This window comes from Patagioenas fasciata, chromosome W (genome assembly GCF_037038585.1).
Source record: "Patagioenas fasciata isolate bPatFas1 chromosome W, bPatFas1.hap1, whole genome shotgun sequence".
In the NCBI taxonomy this organism is placed as follows: domain Eukaryota; kingdom Metazoa; phylum Chordata; class Aves; order Columbiformes; family Columbidae; genus Patagioenas; species Patagioenas fasciata.
Window position 1 is genome coordinate 64,960,832 of NC_092559.1, and position 4,793 is coordinate 64,965,624.

The window sequence follows — 4,793 nt, forward strand, 5'->3', positions numbered from 1 at the left end:
CTGACTACAGCCAGACTGTGAGCCCTCTCTATCGAGTGACTCGTAAAAAGAACCAATTTGAGTGGGGCCCAGAACAACGACAAGGCTTTGAACAAATTAAGCGTGAGATAACTCATGCGATGGCCCTTGGACCAGTCCGGACTGGACTAGATGTTAAAAATGTGCTCTACACCGCAGCCGGAGATAATGAACTTACCTGGAGCCTCTGGGAGAAAGCACCAGGAGAAACCCAAGGTCGACCCTTAGGTTTTTGGAGTAGAGGATACAAAGGATCTGAGGCCAACTATACTCCAACTGAAAAAAAGATACTAGCAGCATACAAAGGAGTTCGAGCTGCTTCAGAAGTTATCGGTACTGAAGCACAGCTCCTCCTGGCACCTCGACTGCCGGTGCTGAGCTGGATGTTCAAAGGGACGGTTCCCTCTCCACATCATGCAACCGAGGTTACATGGAGTAAATGGATTGCATTGATCACGCAACGAGTTCGAATTAGAAATCCCAATCGCCCAGGGATCTTAGAAGTGATTACAGACTGGCCAGAAAGTAAAGACTTTGGGATGTCTCCAGATGAGGAGGAAGTAAAACGTGCTGAAGAAGCACCACCGCACAATACTCTTTTAGAGACTGATAAGCAGTATGCATTGTTCACGGATCCTGTCATCTTGTAGGAAAACATCGAAGGTGGAAAACTGCTGTGTGGAGTCCCACACGACAAGTTACAGAAGCCACTGAAGGACAAGGTGAATCCAGTCAGTTTGCAGAAGTGAAAACCATCCAGCTGGCTTTGGACATTGCTGAACGAGAGAAGTGGCCAATACTTTATCTCTATACTGACTCATGGATGGTAGCAAATGCCTTGTGGGGGTGGCTACAGCAATGGAAGAAAAGCAACTGGCAGCGCAGAGGTAAACCCATTTGGGCTGCCACACTGTGGCAAGACATTGCTGCTCGGCTAGAGAGCCTGCCTGTGAAAGTTCGTCATGTAGATGCTCATGTGCCTAAAAGTCGAGCCACCGAGGAACATCTAAACAACCAAGAAGCGGATCAAGCTGCTAAGATTAAAGCAGCTGAGGTGGACTTGGACTGGCAATATAAAGGTGAACTTTTCCTAGCTCGGTGGGCCCATGATGCTTCAGGTCATCAAGGTAGAGATGCAACATATAAATGGGCTCACGATCGAGGGGTGGATTTAACTATGGACACTATTTCATAGGTTATTCATGAATGTGAAACTTGCGCTGAAATCAAACAAGCAAAACGGTTAAAACCTGTATGGTATGGGGGGCGATGGTTAAAGTATAAGTATGGAGAAGCTTGGCAGATTGATTATATTACACTTCCACAAACACGTCAAGGTAAGCATTATGTACTTACAATGGTGGAAGCAACCACTGGATGGTTGGAAACATACGCTGTACCTCATGCTACAGCCCGAAATACTATCTTGGGCCTTGAAAAGCAAGTCCTTTGGCGACACAGTACGCCAGAAAGAACTGAATCAGACAATGGTACTCATTTCAAAAACAGTATTATAGACAATTGGGCCAAAGAACATGGTATTGAGTGGGTATATCATATTCCATATCATGCACCAGCCTCTGGGAAAATTGAAAGGTACAATGGTTTGTTAAAAACTACACTAAAGGCACTTGGTGTTGGAACCTTTAAAAACTGGGATTCACATTTAGCAAAAGCCACTTGGTTGGTCAACACTAGGGGATCAACCAATCGAGCTGGGCCTGCCCAGTCAGAAATTGTATGGACTGTAGAAGGAGATAAAGGCCCTGTAGTACACATGAAAAATATGTTAGGAAAGGCAGTCTGGGTTACTCCTGCCTCAGGCAAAGGCAAGCCCATTCGTGGGATTGTTTTTGCCCAGGGACTTGGCAGCACCTGGTGGGTGATGCTTAAGGATGGAGAAGTTTGGTGTGTACCTCAAGGGGATTTGATTTTAGGTGAAAATGCTCAATACTGAACTGCATGATGTGAATTGCCATACTAACAGTGTTTAATAAGTGTCTTTCAGATCAAGACAGTGATGATGAAACCAGAGCTAGCTTCTTTGAGTGACACCTGACAACTTCTTTGAAGTTGATGTCTTTAACCCACAAACAGTGGTCATGAGATGCACTTGTACCATTTTTTTCCTGCCCTGGGAGACTGTCATGACAAAATGAACTTAATGAACTTTTCAAAGGTTGGTCCACTGATTAAGATTAATTACTCCTGTGTATATATGTACATATGTATATATATATCTATAGTAGTAGTGATTAATTAGATTGTATTGATAGATTGTATTGATAAGGTTTAAGTATTCAGTGAATGGCATATTGTAAGGGGTGGAATGTCCTGGTTTTGTTAAAAAACAAGTTTCTCTTTTAGTGAATTTTGCCTGTCAGCTAAAGCCTTCATATTAGCTGCATTTTCCTGGAGAACCAGACACATGTTTTGGTAAACCTAGCAATGGAATGCAAATTTATTGATAAGCACAGATGGACATTTCGCGAGAGAAACCAGTGACCAAGAAACTGACCAACTGTGTATAACATTCCATTCACGTGAATACTTCCTATAAAAGTGGGAGATCACGAGGATCTCATCCCTTTTCCCTTTTTTCCTTTTCCCTTTTTCCTCATGGCTGACATTAGGAGAGGACCTTGCTGGTTGTCCCTGCGAACTGAGGCCTAGTGAGAGACTGAATCCAGCTCCGGTTGGCTACAGAGTAATCCAGGACTTTGGGTGCTGGCTCTGCAGTTGTTGAGACTTACAAGATTGGTTTTGTATATTTTGTATTATTTTCTCTATTCTTATTAGTAGCATTAGTAAAACATCTTTAATTTTTCCAACTCTCTTCTCTCTGTCCTTCTTTCCCTCCCGATCACCTGTCCATAGTGGGAAGCGGGGAGAGGGAGGGGCAAAAGGGGGAAGTGGGGGGGAGGAGGTTAACAATACATCTGCCAGGGTTTTATTGCCACCCCTGCAATCTAACCCTCAACACAAAGCCAGCAGTTTGCTGTCATATTTGGATTTGTAGAATTCAATAGCTGGTATGTTGAGTTCAACAAATTCCATAGGGGAGGCATTTTAATTTCTAAAGTATTAAGTGTCTCGGTGTTATTGGGAGCTACATCCTCGGTATTATTCTTGGTATTGTCTACTAAGGGCCTGGATGTCTGTGGGCTAAGAACCAGGTTCAGCCCAAGTGCTTGAGGTGTTTGTGGCATGACTTTGATAATTTATATTAGTGCTCCTGGACCTTTGAAAGCGGTGTGAATAAATACTGACCACATTTTCCCCACAGCCCAACCCGTATTGGTCGGGTTTTGGATCTCTAAATTCAGATGGGTACAAGTACCTCTTTGAGCTATCATTCCATCGCGCGCAAATTTTGGATGGGCACACTTATTTGGTCCCCATCTTACTCGCAAAAATTCGTCCTCTTTTTCTGGTTTCCATCTATCACTTGTTACAATGGTCTCACACCCCCAATATCCACAAAACCAATATCCTGGATAGTTACAATAACCCTTTCCTGGGTTCGAACTAGGGCACCAATATGTTCCCCATAATGGTTTAGATTTAGATCCTCCAACCGTGGGGAATAAATCACCAATTGTAATTGTAAAAGTCGGAGCACCCGCTGTTATGTTTTCCTTTATCACTCGATCGCTTGCAGCGTCCCGCAGGAGCCACTTAAATGGCTGATGGTGATTGTAATCTGATTCTGTCTTACCTGTAGTAACAAGCCCCAGAATCAGGATCACACAAAGGCATCGCAGCCCCCCCCAACGGAGGCCGCTTCGCTGTTGTCTGGATTCTGTCAGTGCATAACTCTCAGGCTTAGACAGGACACTTGCCAACTTGCTGACTTCTCTTGTCACCAGGGTATACGGATTATGGGGGCGTCCGATGATCCGGTCCTGTGGACAGAAACTCACAGTTTTCATTAGTTTTATTCTGAAGGTCTGGTTTGATGGACTTAAGCGGACACCATTTGACTCTGCCATCTTTTCTGACCGCAGCATACCCTTGCCCTGTCAGAACTAATTTCCACCCTTGTTCCCATTCTCCTAGTTCGTTTCTAACTGTAACTGACGGGCCTTCTTCTAGCGCTTGAGTGGCCCAATGTTTTTGGACAGGGCTATTCACCTCCTCTCCTCTGGGGAATTGATTTAGTGCTAACAAAGCAGTCGCTAGCAAGCGTGCCTGGTCTCCTGAGGGAACGGTGGTGGTAAAACCTTCTGTTTTTGCTAATACCTCTAACTTAGATTTCAGAGTTTGATTTGCTCATTCGACTATGGCTTGTCCTGTACTATTATACGGGATGCCGTGTATTAGAGTAATACCCCATTTCTGAGCGAATGCCTGGGCTGATTTGGACACAAAATTCGAACCATTGTCCATTTTGATCTGATTAGGGACGCCAAGCCACGCCATGGCTGTCAGCCGCTGTTGGATGGTTGCTTTGGAGTCGGCCTTAAGGTGTTGTGTGGCTATGATCACCCCACCATATGTGTCTACGGTTACCGCTAGCCACGCTCGAGGTCTCAGCAACTGACAGAGCGTAAAATCTGTCTGCCATACCTCGGAGGCTTTGAGACCTCTGGGGTTGACTCCACTAGACCACAGTGGTGCTTTTTGACAGTGGGGACACGTAGCTACTATGTGTTTCGCGTCAGTGGTCGAAATCCCACATCTCTTAGCTAGCGCTTTAGCTCCAATGTGGAGGGACTCGTGTAGCTGACGGGCATCTCTTAGTGTCCATAATCCTTTTGCAGCGGCGTCTGCTT